Here is a 15,694-nt window from a genome sequence, read left to right on the forward strand (position 1 = left end):
CTTACACTGAATACCAGACATTTCAATATCTGTTACTTTGAGGTAGCACATGTACGATTACTTTTTGTGTGCTGATTTTAGACAGTTTAATTAATCAGTATCTCTTTAAACTTCTTGGGAACTTCTGCAAAGTTTCACTTTCTCACTGTATCTGGCCTTAAACTTTTCTGATGATTTTCCTTCCAGAAGGAATTGTAGTTTCTATCTGATCAGCTGAACTGAAGCAAATTGCTGTGCCTTTGCAGTTTGAGGTGGTAGGGTAGATAAGTCATGTTTATGTCTTTTTGACTTAGTGCCTTGGAAAAACAAAACAGTTCTGTTAAAGTTACTGTCCATAACATTACATATCATATTCTAGGATCCTTAGCAGCCTTCCAAGTTGTACCTAATGCCACATATTCTCGAAAACTGAAATCGCTGCTTCTGCTTGTCCATCCAGTTAAGCAAGAAAAACACACATCCAGTGATGTGACTGATGCTTGGTATTTTATGTCCTGATATATAAACTTTCATTTGGATAGTTTATGAACAATTTTTGAAGTGTATATATATACAATGATGGGTTTTTTTTTTTTTACTAGATTCCTGGCATATAAAATACATAGCAATGAGAATATTTAGCTCTTGATTCCTTTAGCTGCATTTTTTTGGTAACACTTGACTACCAAACCCATTATTATTAGCTGCATTATATGATAGTGTCTTCGACAATTGTTGATAGACATATTTAAAGTCAATATTGTATTGTTCATGATGGGTACAAGTACAATACCAATGTATAAGTTATCTTATACAAGTCAATAAATTAAGGACAATCAATGTAATTACCCACATATCATAGCTATAAAACCTTATGTTCTCCTTGTGTTAGAGAAATCAGTTTTATTTAATCTACCATAATTACATGTTTCACTTTCCAGCAACTGTTCAAGAACAATCTCTCATGATTTTTCAGAGCCACTGTTAACATTATGTCATTTTGAATGGTAAGAATTTATCTCAGCCTTCTTTCACTCACTTTTAAGTATCATAAACATGTTATCCTGCCTACAAATCAATCAGTTAAATGAAGTGATAGCTGACTTCTCCATTTACTGAGATGTTTTCCATTTATTTAAGACACTATCTTGCAGTTCAAATCCTTCCTTAGCAAGGTGATACATACAATGTAGTGCATGCACTAAAAATCCTTGTTTTCTTGTTTTATTTTTTTTCTTTTCTGAGAGTGATAATTTTGTTGGGTTTTGGTTTTTGTTTTTGTTTTTGTTTTTTTTCCCCTTAGAAATGTATTAGCTATTCCTTGGTATATTCGCTTGTTCTTCAAACTATCTTTCCAATTATAATCAGACCAAGAGGATGTTTCCTATCTGTTCACAGTCAAGAATTATTCGTATTCAAAACTACAGCAGAATGTATTCACAAATTTTCAGAACTACACAATTTAGAGTACAAAGGAACATAGAAAGTGGCTTTGTTTTCAATGTCAAGCACAAGAGAAAAATGAAAGTATCTGAGAATTTCTAACAGGCTGTGGTAGCTAATATAGGATTATTGGAAATATCTTGCAGCAAATTATGTTGCATCTCATTAAGACATATAGAGGAAGCTGATCTACTTCTTTTGGAGTTATTTTCCTTCTCATTGTTTAGCCGTGTTTTAAGTGCTTCAAATCACTACAAGAATATGAATATTTATTCTATCCTTCAGATGGTTATTACCCATTTGATAAGACTAAGTTGGGACTATAGAATGCAACACACACAACATTCTGCAAACTGAAACATTTGTCTGGTGCCATGATCTGATTTAGGCCTTTGGGAGACAGTCAAGAAAAAGACAGGAAGAATAAAAACAACTTTGAACTTGATGATACTATAAAACTTCTGATTTTAGGTTTTGGCTACGTTACCTCCTATAACAGAGAAAGGACTACTTAAAACCTAAAGTGGTCCTTTTCAAAGGCCTTTTATTCTGCAAGTTTTTCAGGAGCTTTATCAAACCAGAGGTAGAGGAATGATACTCTGTTTTAGCTGTAGAAAGATAGAGAGGCTAAGAAATCCACGTATAGAGTTAAAGTTTTCACAACCTTTGCAATAGAAGAGAGATAATGAAGAGAAAAAGTAGGGGAAGGAGAGACCTTTAGCAAGGCACCTCACAAAGGGAGCTTAATTTCTGAGCTGTTTCCCAGCCATGGAAGCTGAAGTTCCATCTATATTGCTAAATAAAAGTCCAGGGATTGATCTTTCTCTAGAAGACTGAAGGCTGCCAGCTGGCTGTGGTCCACAGTGTTTAGGGCTAACCACCTCTGTAAGAAATTTATCTTGGAAAGAACGAGCTGGAGTATTCCCATAAAAAAGAGACAGGAAGTGCTGTTAAAAATTAGGCAGTTAGGATACTATGGTCCAGTGCTGACCTCAGTCTCTGGTCCTTTTCTAATACAGTACAGAGATACACAGAGAGATCTTTAGCCTGGCCTTGACCACTGTGAGCCATCTGACCCTCAGATGAAAGAGAGACATTTTAAGAAATGATCAGTATTGGTAGTATATAACTGGCTGTAGTTTCAGAATCTGTGTCCAAGCTACATTAATTAGCATAAAAATGAAATTTGTATATGTTTTTGGTTTTAATCCAATCTCCAGAAAACTTTCTTATGCCCCTTTGATTTACAATGTTCCAGTATAATGTGTTCTTATTCTTTGCACTGTTATAACACAGATAATGTTGAAAGGCTTGAGCTGACTCCACGCTCAAGTATATGTTTGATTTTCAATTCTTCTACTGAATGTAATGAGAATATTAAGAAATATCAAGAGCATTGCTGGATTAGGGCCAAGATTGACATTGCTAGGCAGACTAAGCTATATTTTACACAAGCTTTAACTGAATGTTCATAGCCTTTCTCTGTAATGTTGAAAACGGACTAGATTAAGAGAAAAATAGAACAACAGGTACTCAGAAATCAGCCCCAGCTAAGTAGACGACAGACGTTACACAGTGTACCGCAGCAGGAAGGATAAGTTAAAGGCTGTCAGTTTGCCTAAGGCTGAGCAAAATCAAAAAGCTGTTTCCAAATTCTTGAAATAATAGGACCATCATGGATCTCAAATCCAGTTTAATCCCCTTTGGCAGCATAATTGTTTTCTAAAGACACACAATCAAATAGTGGGGAAGAAAATGATCAGATTTAGCACAGAGACTAGAATTGAGACCTCTGTATGAAATCTATGAGTTTCATAAGTAATTACAGATGGATTTTTCTTATACACATTCTTATTTATAAGAAAATACACTGTTTATTTAAGACTTTATTCTGGTGATTCAGTCATTTTCCTTTCTTCTGTGTTTTTTTTTTATGTATCCACAAACCACCTTCTCTTATCAGCATTTTCTTCCTGATGAAACCCTTTCCAGTGTTTCTCCTGAAGGGCTGTCTTTTATAGTACTAGATATGTCAAGCTGATTGTAGGCATATATTGCAAAGCTAGAACTTTTGAAAAGAGGATTTTGTTTCCCAGTCTTGAAAATAATACTTTTGGTAATTTTTTATTAAGGGTTACAATTCTTATTTTTAATTCCTGATGACTTGTGGTCAATCAGGAATGGGACTACATTTCATTTGGTGCTATAATGCCTTCCCTAACTTTATTACAGTCCAAATAAATCAGAAAAGAAAGATCAAAAGAACAGAAGCAAAACACACAGAAAGATTAGTATTGTGGCAGACAACACCATGCTGGGGATATAATTTCAGGAAGTGAAATTGCAGGAAGTAATTAGCTAAGTGCTTAAATAAAATAAAAGGAGAAGAACGGGATGCAAATTAATGAAGAAAGTGCTAGGGGAAAGAAATAGGTCAGAAAGGGAGTGCTAGAGTGAAGCCAAACCAAAGGTGCTTTCAGAAAAGAGGTCAGGGGAACTGCACTGAAGTGCCTTAGCACAGACTGGAGCAGTCCCTACCAGACCCACAGCCTTTAAGTCTCTGCTTTACCTGATCAAATACTCCTTCTCCTAGCTCAAAGTGGGGAGAAAATACTTCAACTATTCAGATTTTGAATCTCCTATGTGTGAAATCTTATTTGCAAATGTCTACATTAGAAGGGAAATAATTGAGGTCAATACTTCATAACATTAATTAACTTTTTTTGTTTAGCTATCAACAGTTCCAGTATTGAAAAACATTATGCTTGCCATCAGTATGTGGATGTGGTTCATTTGCAGAGCTGCAGATTAAGGACTTCATGTACACGTTTACATATTCCTGTTATAGTTTATTTTGCCAGTGATCCATGTGAGTAAGGTCTTCGTAAGCGTGAAGTGATATGATCATTAATAATTTTTGTACACTTTGTAAATGATCCATGGGTAAGGACAATTAATCATGTATTTTAATTTGATCGCAGGGTCTAGAAAGTGGTGGCAATAAATTTAATGTAAGAAATATATTAATTTCAGTTAAATATTTCTGTACTTTTAATTATATCATGCCATATAAAAATAATAAAATCTGCATGAAAGAAAGCTCATTTCAAGACATACTATTTATAACTTCACAGCAAACATTAATTATCTATCCTTTTCATGCAATATGTTCCTCTCTTGCAAGAACTGGGAAATGGCTGTTTGGTTTTCTGTCTTTACAATCTAACTTACTATCATTGCCATCAAAGGGAATTCATATGAAATAGTTTTGTACATATTCTTTCTGATTAATCTGGTGGGGGGAAAATACGCAGGGACACAGAGGTACAGTTGTGTTACATACAATGTAAAAACTAATGACCATTTTGACTTCCAGTGGGAAATACTTATTAGGTGAGTTAGTTGCTTTTGAAAATGAGTCATATTTTACTGAAGAATTTAATGACTTTTGAAAAATCTACTCAGCAAAATGAGGACCCCAACATACCAATCTAATTTAAGTCACAACTTCAAAGACTTAAAAAATATACATATCAAATTTCATGCATGACCCAGATCCTGTCTGTGAAAGCCTGTTTTCTAGTGGTAAAGATGTGAATTGATCTTTAAAGAGAGCTGTTCAAATCCTTTTCAGCTGCATTCAGGAGGGTTACTTATGGAGTTCAATGACTTTAGTAGAATTTTTTTTCATGTTTCTTTTCATTTTTCTGACATATATAATTCATGCATGGATGCATGTGTCTGTTAAGTGAATACACGTTACCTTATATAACATAATGCTTATGTCATCTTTCTATAATGGTCTTTTTTTGGGATTCAAATTATGTAAATTAGTCATAAAATAAATTGAAAATTCATCCATCTGATCCATGGTGCTAATTTAAGAAATAATAGCTTTTGCTGAATGAAATTATCCTTATCTGTGTGCACAGCCTACTGTGTATTTTGAATCAGAACATGAATCACAAAATCACAGAATAATTTATGTTGGAGGAGACCTCTAGAGATCATTGAATCCTATTCCTCTCTTGACGCAGATCAGATTGTTCATGGCTGTGCCAAATCTTGAAGACCTCCATGGAGGCAGACCACACAGCCTCTCTGAGCAACCTGTGCTGATGTTTGACCATTTTTACGGTAAAAATAAGTCTTCCTTTTATCTAATCAGAATCTTCCTGCTGCAAGATATGTCTGTTGCAAAGTCTGTTCTATCTCAGACACTAAATCTGTTGGTGACTGTTCTCTGGTGCTGAGGACAGCTGATGTGGAACAGATCACATTGACAACATTAAACAACCTTGCCCTGCGAAGGTGGGAAGCTGCATCCAGACTTTGTTGTGAATGGCTCCTAGCCCATGTCAACACTTGTCCAGTTCTAGGAATGGTTTGGGAGCATAATGCAAAGGCCAAAAATGTACAAAGGACATACCAGGGACTTTACTTGTTTAACAGTACAGATCAAGTTCCAGTGCTTGGAATTAGTATTGCTTAATTTAAGTAGCTGTTCCCTAGATCCATTTAATTGAATAATATAGACATGACCTATAATTCTATAAGAAATATGAGATTGTAGTGAGTAACTGATGTGATGTGTCACGTCTAGTGATGGATGTACTTGTTTTCTTCTACAATAACACAGATCTGGCTATTGGTACTCCTCAGAATGAGAGGACAGTCTTCCAGTCAACAGATATGGTCACACATCAAACTTTCAGTTTCTGAGAGCATTTGAAACATGGCTAGAACAAGGGAAAACAATGATACTGCTTTGTCCTTTTCTTCATTTGCTGTGTCACATCATTAGTACCATTAGGGAGAACATAGTATAGTTTCTCTGACTTGGAGACTGGGTCTTCAGAGAGCAACCTCAAGATCTGAAGGCTAAGACAGTGCATTTTCAGCACCTCTGCTCTCTCTCAGGCTCCTTCTTCTCAGCTGCTGCTGATTTGCCCCTATATTTTGATCAGATATTTTTCAGGTTTCATAGAGACGGTTTTGCTGCAGTTAGGCTCTGTTTTTAGTGTTTGCACAGCTTTACCTATATCCTCTGTCAGACACTGTTACCATGTAGACGTACAATGTTTACAAAACTATTCTCATACAACGCTTTCTTAATGACCAGATGTGTGCACCAGATAAGGAACTTGGGAGAAATTTCATGGACTGTCTCTTAGCACTTATCACGATGTTTATTGTAAATGTAGCTCTCTGAGTATTGCCAAACATTAGTATCTGAGAGTTGGTCAATCAACCTAACACAAATTTTTCTTCTTTAGAAATCAGTCAATTTAATGCAACAATTTTTTCTTAGTGGGAAATGGGTCAATTTTAGCTGAAGGCTGATTTTAAAGTCAGAGGAATCATCATAAGGAAAGAGTGATTAAGATATATATTGCATTTTTAATTTTTCTTAGCAAACTACTCAGTTGTTCAGATCTCAACTAAATGAATAGGCAGTTAAAAGTAGCTTTTCAATGACTGTTGTTACTGAAATGAAGTGATGGAAATTATCTGTTTTCTAGTAAGTTTATGAGCATGAGACCAATACAAATAGTGCTTTCATTAGCAGTTTTAAGAGAGACAGACTTGAAGTGGGGCTCCTATTTCAGAACAGAACTCATTTCATAAAATCATAGAATAGTTAGAGTTGGAAGGGACCTTCAAAGGTCATGTAGTCCAACCCTCCTGCAAGGATCAAGGACATCTCCAACTAAATCAGGTTGCGCAGAGCTTTATCCAACCTGGCCTTGAACATTTCCAGGGATGGGGCACCAACCACCTCTCTGGGCAACCTGTGCCAGTGTTCTACCACCCTCATTGTAGAAAAAAAATTCCTACTATGTGATCTAAATCTACCTCCCTCTATTTTAAAACCTACACCCCTCGTCCTCTCAGAATAGGCCCTGCTAAAGGGTTTCTCCGCATTTTTCCTGAAGCCCCCTTCAGGTACTGGAAAGATGCTATAAGGTCTCCCTGGAGCCTCCTCTTCTCCAGGCTGAACAGCCCCAACTCTCTCAGCCTGTCCTCATAAGAGAGGTGCTCCAGCCCTCTGATCATTTTTTGTGGTCCTCCTCTAAACCCACTCCAACAAGCTCATGTCCTTCTTATGTTGTGAGCTCCAGAACTGGACGCAGTTCTCGAGGTGGGATCTCAGAAGAGTCGAGCAGAGGGTCAGAATCACCTCCCTTGGCCTGCTGGCCACACTTCTTTTGATGTAGCCTAGGATGCGGTTGGCTTTCTGGGCCACAAGCATGCACTGTCAGATAATGTTGAGCTTCTTGTCTTCCAGCACTCCCAAGTTCTTCTTCTCAGGGCGGCTCTCAATCTATTCTCCACTCAGCCTGTATTTGTGCTTGGGATTGCCCTGATCCATGTGCAGGACCTTGCACTTGGCCTGGTTGAACTTCACGAGGTTGGCACAGGCCTACCTCTCCAGCCTGTCGAGGTCCCTCTGGATGGCATCCCTCCCTTCCAGCGTGTTGACGGCACCACACAGCTTGGTGTCATCGGCGAACTTGCTGAGGGTGCACTCTATCCCACTGTCCATGTCACTGACAAAGATGTTAAATACTGTCAGTCCCAATAGTGACTCCTGAAAAATGCCACTTGTCACTGGTCTCCATTCGGACATCAAGTCGTTGGCCACTACTCTCTGAGTTCGGCCATCCAGCCAATTCCTTATCCACCGAGTGGTCCATCATCAAATCCATGGGTCTCATGTTTAGAGACAAGGATGTCATGTGCTACAGTGTCAAATGCTTTGCACAAGTCCCAGCTAGATGATGTCAGTTGCTCATCCCTTGTACACTGATGCTGTAACCCCATCATAGAAAGCCACCAAATTAGTTAGGCACGATTTACGCTTTGTGAAGCCATGTTGGCTGTCACCAGTCACCTTGTATTCCATGTGCCTTAGCACGGTTTCCAGGAGAATCTGCTCAATGACCTTGCCAGGCACAGAGGTGAGACAATTTCAATTCCATCTACCTGACAGACAGATTTCTAGGCTTCCTCTTTCAATAATTTGCCCTTTAGGGCCCGTTTAGTATGTGATTCCAGTGACCTACAGTAAACACCTATCTAAGTAGTCCAAAATAGATTATGCTGCATAATTACCTTCTAAATAGTTTAAGTTAGGCAGAATAAATTCTGTACTCGGTTCCTATGGGTAAGTCACCTAAACCTGATTTTGTGAAGAAAAAAATACCTAAAGATGTCTCAGTGGCAATCAGTAAATTTGCCCTCATACAGCGCTGAAGTTAATCAGAGCTTGATTTCCATCATGGGAAAATCAGAATTAATTTAACTGCAGCTTGTTGGTTTTTATAATGATTTTTTTTTTTCCAAGTGAAAATATACACACAAGACCTAGAAAGTTTTTTTTCTCTGAGTCTAAAAGTCAGAGTTCAACATAGAAATGAACTGGTTGTCATAAACAGTTTAATATTTATGTTTTAGAATGAGAAACTGTCTTTTGGTAATGTACTTCATGTTGCTTTCCATTTGATGAAATGTAACATCAGTCTAGCACTCTTTCGAGCAGAGGTGCTCCAAATTACTCTGCTGTTGCACACAATCAAAATGCATACTCTTCAAGATTTATTTAACATATTTTTATTTAGGTCAAGTTCATCCAGAGTTTGTAACACGATGAATTTAGAAAGGCACACAAACTCCTAAACTATCCACAAATACTCTATGTTTAAACTATCTCTAGCTTTTACTGGAAACGTATTTCTTTTTTTTTCAGTGGAGCATACATTATGAAAGTAATATTAATATTAATAGATGTCTTAAGTTCATTTGGCATTTTCAAATTTTTAAACTTCTCAAAAGTTTAAAATACACCTCTTTCATTTTCATAACAAACATGTATCTGTTATAATGATTCAAAGACCTTTAAGGAATTTAAATACTACAGTAGGGATGTTACTTTTTACTTTCTAGAAAGTATAACATAGGTAAACTTGAAGCTATTGCTGTAATGAAGAAATTACTGTCTAGGTTCTGTGGTTCTGTGGTCTATCCTATGCAAAAGCCATAGTCAATTACTATATTGTCTCTTCAGAGTTTAAAATATGTGTACCTGTGGATCATTCCAAAGAGTAGAGCTGAAGGGTTGTTTATTTCAGCTTTTCCATGGAATTACATTCAGTTCCAGTTTTGTTCACAGCATGTATATGTGCTCTGGACCTAGAACTCATCCAGAGCCTATATTAAAGGAACCGGTATAAACGCAGGATCCTACATAGAAGGAAGATTTAAATAGCTGACTTAATATAATTTTTTTTTCTATTACTACCCTATTTAATACAATTACCTCTATGTACATGTGTATGTCCTTTTCTCTGTTTGACTTAATTGTACATAGCACTAAGTTTTAATTTCTGATGACATTATTCCATGTGCTATATATGCATCTCACCAACCAAAACTCTATACCGTTTGAACATCCAGCAAACTTTCTCCAGATCTACCTGTTGCAGAGATTCTCTGTTGCCTCTCTGCTCTACAATCAGCCTCTCAAATGCTCTCAAGTCTGAAGGCTGTACACTTGGAGCATGTGTGAACCCTTGGAACTTAATGACCACTTCCACTTAAGAAAAGTTTTTTGTTACCGAAGTCAGACCTTCTGTTTTCATTTTATGTGTCACACCTATCTGACATCGGTAAAACTAATTTCATTTCACCAGATTACTTTTGATTTATACCAGAATAAACAGAAGATGACTGATGCTTCTTAAATCTATTCTTTTGCCTGCAGAATCAGATTACATTAACTGAGAGTTGAGAAAAACATACCTCTGTTATTACGTGATGTGTTGACTAGACTCCAGTTAGCATATTATGAACCATATTAACTCCTATCTCATATTGATTTGGATAATCCAATCTGGAACATAAATTTGTATACAGTACAATGAAAAAGTAAGCAAATGGTTATTCACCCTTACGATGTAAGTTCTGAAAAGTAGGCTTAATATGAATATAAATATTAACCTAAGCATTGCACTAGAACTATACGGATGGCTTCAAGGAAAAACAAGAGTCTTTCTGGGCAAAAAAAAAAGGAAATGGATGCAGAACTGAAGTCAGAAAGGACAGAAGATGCGGAAGTTGAAGATAGTTTCTTGTTCCTTTGTTGTATATACTGGTGTACTCAGAGAAAAAAAAAGGGACACCTATTTGCTCTTTACTCTCTATATGTAACTTGTTTACATTTGTTACTGTTCTGCAATGATGTTCTAGGCAATAGTTGTGCCAACTGTTTTAGAAGAGGTTCGGTTTCGGACAGTCAGGTCAGTTTCTCCTAGAGCTACAACAGTCCTCATTGTGAGTCCTCTCAAAACCTTTGGAGTAAATGTACAACTGAGGTTAGAATATACGTCTATGTATAATGATGGTGATGAATGATTGATTAGGAATAATTTCCAGTATTGATTAGAGATAAATATGATTCATATGTGCTTCTACTTGACATAATACATGGTTAGGTTGCAGTCCAGCTAGGAAGGAAATAAATACCTGAAAGCAGAAAGTACACTGTGGATTTTGATTGAGTTTATGGTTTTTTGAATGAGCTTATAGTATCTTAAATGTACTATGATATATATGATTTAATAAACATTAAGACAAAGTCTAAAATAATGCATCATATTAAGACTCATATTATCTTTGCACATACTTATATCTATATATGCTAACTACATTTGTTACGTTGCAGGCTGAGCATCATCACATGGACAACCTCTTGAAGAGCATATTTTTCTCTCTACTGAAACACCAAGTTGCAGATAGGATTATATAACTTCATTCTCTCACCCTCAGTCTATTACAAATTCATGTTAGCATTTTTTTAAAATCATTTTGACTGCTTTTTTATTATGTTTAGCTCAATTCATATGTAATGGTGAACTTCCTCCTTTCCTGTTTTGTATTATTATTCTGACAAGAAAACAGGATCAGTTTTGCAATTGGCATGGTTTTATTTTGATAGAAATCTTAAAACAATTATTTTTTCTGCCGTTTGTAATTTCATGGAAATTTGTAACACACTTTACCTGAGGTTTTTTAAATACATGACTTTCAATTTATGGATACATTACTTAGAGCATTATATCCAAGAGTATACAAAGCAACATTTAAAAACAATTTGTTAGGTAAAGACTGAAATCTTTCTAGGTATACTGATTGCAAAAAAAAAAAAACAACAAACCACCAAAGTAACCTTCCTCTATTTTATTGCTATATCAAATAAAAGCAAGAACAAAGACATAGAGATTAAATGACTTATACTAAAGAGATTTACTAGAAAACTTCAAAATTCATGAAGTATGTTAAGTTTCTTTGCATATTAATTCAATTTTTCAGGGCACCCCAAGGCTGGTGAGGGCTCCCCACGATGACCTCAGGGCAGGGCCTGGCAGCCAGGGCCCATCCCAGCCCCAGCCAGAAGCAGGGCAGCTGGGGCCATCAGAGCAGCCCCTGGCATTGTGCACCTCCCTGGGGACTGGGACAGGCCGTGGTCAGGCCAGGAAGTGGACATGTGGGTGGGCCTGGCTTGGCGGGACCCATGGCTGGCAGGGCAGGGCTGTGGGGAGCTGGAGACCAACCCTGCTGCAGTGCTGCTGGGGCAAGGGCTGATATCCTTGGGAGGCTGACATGGGGTCCTGGGCCATAGGCAGAGTGGAGGAACCCAGAAGGACTGATGTGGGGTCCAGGGCCCTGGGCAGAGTAGGAGAGTCTGGGGGGCTGGGCAGGGACAATCAGTGCTTATGGTGCCCTTGGGGTGCAGGCCAAACGCATGGCTTGACACGTTAGGAAATAATTCTAAATTCATGTCATTTTTCAACAATATTTTAATCATATCTGTTTAATTATTTATACAATTGTATTTACCTTGAGTTTTGCTGCTGTGATATTGATTTAAATGATGTTGCTGTAACATGGTATTTTTAGAAAGGTTTTGGAATATTCCACATTTGTTGCACCATTTTGCACCTTATCATCTGAAGCTTACCTTTCCCTTTCTTCAAGTCAATGAAAAAAGAAACTAGTGATTATGTCAGTAGGAGCAAGATTTCATTAATTATTAGAGCCAGTATGGACATACTTTGAATCTGTGACTGTATGAATGTGCATGAAGTTAAATTTCATGTATGTATCGTAAAAAAAGAGAATGGCATTTTCTTCACATTGCTGATTTTGAAGCAGAATCCTAGCTGAGGTGCTGTCTAGTCAACATTATTTGCAGCTTTGGCAATAAAAATGTACAGGGAAGTCTAGACATGGTCTATTCTGTTAATTTAGATTTTTCTTTTCCCGTAGCAGAAAATCTTCTGGTTTTGTTATTACATTAAAACATACAGAGCTGGCACATTCGTCAAAGCTGTTAACCAAGAATTGTCTTTGACAGATTATACTACAGAAAGATTTGACATGAGAACAAAGTCTTGAACTGAGGGAGCAGATATAAATTAAATGAGCTGAAGACTCGTGGTTGGAGAGTGAATGTGAGGCCACTCTGGCAGAATCAGAGATCCACGCAGAGCTCAGTATAATGCTTTGCAGGACCTCAGAAAACAGATGTCTCCATGTTCCTGTGAGGAGGAGCAATCTCTTTGCTCAAACACCACAACAGAATGGTAGGTGGAATAAATGGAGCTTGTCATAAAATGGTAAGAAGTCAGAGGGATGGCATTTAACAGCAAGACTATAGAAGATGTGCTGATTGCCAGGTTTTAATACAAAAAGAACTTTTTTTTTGCCCTCTTAATTTTGTCTTTCCATGTGTAACACTTAGAATCTGACTGTTGCTGTTCATATAGAGGATGAACTGGATATGGATATGAACTCCAAAGCCATCACTTCTATTTTAAAGGGATTAATAAGTATCTAGGCAAAACTAATGTTCTCAAGCTTTTAGAATATTACTGTTCGAAGGCTTAATCTGAAGATTTGTCTTTGTCTACATCATGATGTCCCTGACATGTAAGTCACATCATATTTGTCTGTAGCTGTCATTTCTAGAGAATTAATGTCCAGTAATTCTAGCATTTGAACATTAATTACCAGACTTCTATTTAGCTTATAATATTTTTTGTACTAGTTTCCCCATGAATACCCACAGGAAAAGAGCTAGAAAGATGTTTAGAATACATAAAATTTGATATACTGAACCACTACAGAATATTGATTAACAATCTTTCCTGCAACTGTATTAAATCTTGGGTTTTTCTTTAAAAGCAAGCTAGCAAATTAGCCTAATATAGATTTATGTTCTGCTACTGTGTAACGTAATTTGAATGTTCTTAAAACCTTAATTCCCTATAGATAGGATTTTTTTCATTTAAAAATATAATATTTTAAGGATATATAATATAAATATATGTCTAACCTGTCTAATTCTCTCTATATAAAGACATATAGTTCTTTAAAGACATATATGTTAGTGATCTAACAATTGATCTAATAGTGTGTATTTTGAACTCCTTAGGAGAGCAGAATGCAGAATCCAGTCGAGTGGAAAGTGAAAATAGATTTGTTGTCTTCCTTCTATTTGCTTGTATCAAATAAATTTTACAAGATTAACAGTCATGTAGCTGCTCAAAACTTGTTTAAAAGTAGTGTGTCTTACTAAGAAAATAAGGAATGTAAAAAGGCATAGGAGCTACATGCATTACAGTAGGTTTCATCTAAGAAGGCAAAAGTGTAGTTTATCTCTACATTTGAGCTTGCTGTCTGTAATCTCTCCAAAGTTGGTAAAAAGGAACAAAGGGGTATATTTAGATACACACAAATTTGTGGAGCTGAATGAGATCCACCCAGCAGTGCTGAGGGAGCTGGTGGCAGTGCTGCCCAAGCCAGTCCTGGCTAACCAGGGAGCTCCCAGTTGACTGGAAGTTAGCAAATGTGACCTTCATCTACAAGAAGCGCCAGAAGGAGGATCCAGGGAGCTACAGGCCTGTCAGCTTGACCTCGGTGCCAGGAAAGGTTATGGAGCAGAACATCCTGAGTGCCATCACGTGGCATGTACAGGACAACCAGATGACCAGATCCAGTCAGCATGGGTTTATGAACGGCAGGTCTCACTTGACTAATCTGATCTCCTATGACAAGAAGGGGGGCAGTTCTGTTTAATATCTTTATCAATGAACTGGATGAGAGGATCAAGTAGACCCTCAGTAAGTCTGCAGATGACACCAAGTTGGGCAGGTGTCTACTTAAGGATAGAAAGGCTCTACAGCAGGATCTAGACAGGCTGGATTGATGGCCAGCAGGTCAAGAGAAGTGATTCTTCCCCTCTATGCTGCTCTTGTGAGACCCCACCTGGAGTACTGTGTCCAGCTCTGGAATCACCAGCATAAGAAGGACATAGATCTGTTGGAGTGAGTCCAAAGGAGGGCCACAAGAACGATCAGAGGGCTGGAGTACCTCTCCTATGAAGGCTGAGAGAGTTGGGGCTATTCAGCCTGGAGAAGAGAAGGCTCCAGGGAGACCTTATAGCGGCCTTTCAGTACTTAAAGGGGGCTTATAAGAAAGACAGGGAGAAACACTTTGGCAGGAGCTGTTGTGATAGGACGAGGGGTAATGGTTTAAAATGAAAGGAGGTAGATTCAGACTGGACATAAGGAAAAAACATTTTATATTGAGGGTGGTGAAACACTGAAACGGGTTGCCCAGAGAGGTGGTAGATGCCCCATCCCTGGAAACATTCAAGGCCAGGTTGGATGAGGCTCTGAGCAACATGATCTACTTGAAGATGCCCTGCTCCTTGCAGGAGGGTTGGACTAGATGACCTTTAACCCTAACTATTCTATGATTCTAACTATTCTATGATTCTAACTATTTTATGATTCTGTGACGAGTCGAGTTCAAAAAGGCTAATTGACAAGTCCTGCGCGTGGGTCACAACAACCCTATGAAATGCTACAGGCTTGGGGAAGAGGGGCTGGAAAGCTGCCTGGTAGAAAAGCAGGTGGAAGAGAGTCTAGAGCACAAATCTTATGAGGAGCAGCTGAGGGAACTGGAGTTGTTTAGTCTGGGGAAAATGAGGCTGAGAGGAGACTTTATCACTCTCTACAACTACTTAAAAGAAGTATGTAGCAAGGTGGATGTTGGTCTCTTCTCCCAAGTAGCAAGTGATAGGACGAGAGGAAATAGCCTCAAGTTGAGCCAGGAGAGATTTAGATTTGATATTAGGAAAAAAATATTTATCGAAAGGGTTATCAAGCATTGGAACAGGCTGCCCAGGGAAGTAATTGTGTCATCA

The sequence above is a fragment of the Chlamydotis macqueenii genome, chromosome 1, assembly GCF_036417535.1.
Source record: "Chlamydotis macqueenii isolate bChlMac1 chromosome 1, bChlMac1.mat, whole genome shotgun sequence".
NCBI classification, from domain to species: Eukaryota; Metazoa; Chordata; class Aves; order Otidiformes; family Otididae; genus Chlamydotis; species Chlamydotis macqueenii.